We start from the raw sequence: 729 nt of genomic DNA on the forward strand, positions 1-729 counted from the left end.
TTTATAAATTATAAATTTTTATATTTTTATGATTGATTTTATATTATTTTATATTATTACAATTTTATAATTTTATAAATTTTTATATTCTTATGATTGATTTTATATTGATTATCGATTTTATAAATTATGAATTTTTATATTTAAATTAAATTTTATTTTATTAAATTATTGATTTTATAAATTATAAATTTTTATATTTTTATGATTTTATATTATTTTATATTATTACAATTTTATAATTTTATATTATTACAAAATTAGAATCGATCGCACATCGGTCACCGAATGTTTACGAACCGTCTTACTTTGCTCTTTATTCACGCTGCGAAAATAATCCTTTGTTCATCGAGTTTGTACTTTTTTTTTTTTTTTTATTATTATTGAGTTTCGAATTACAAAGAAAATTACATTCGAATTCTAGAATTTCGAGGTGTTCCGAGTAACCTATCTACCATTATTTATTTTAAATTACGATGTTACACGTTACAATGTTTGAAGCATATCGATAAACTCGAAAACTTCGTCCTTCATAATCTATTTTAAACGAGGCTGATATCATGCGTTGCATCAAGCGATATACCCATAATTTTAGCTCATCGTCGGCGTCGCGCGTAACAATTAAATCAAAAGAACATATCTCATGTTCCATTTCCTCCGGGACCGCGTTTAATTCGACGTTTCCGGTGCTTTCGACCATGACACACCTCAAACGAGAAGCTAAACCCT

Source organism: Frieseomelitta varia, unplaced genomic scaffold (assembly GCF_011392965.1).
Source record: "Frieseomelitta varia isolate USP_RPSP 00005682 unplaced genomic scaffold, Fvar_1.2 scaffold_331, whole genome shotgun sequence".
Lineage (NCBI taxonomy): Eukaryota > Metazoa > Arthropoda > Insecta > Hymenoptera > Apidae > Frieseomelitta > Frieseomelitta varia.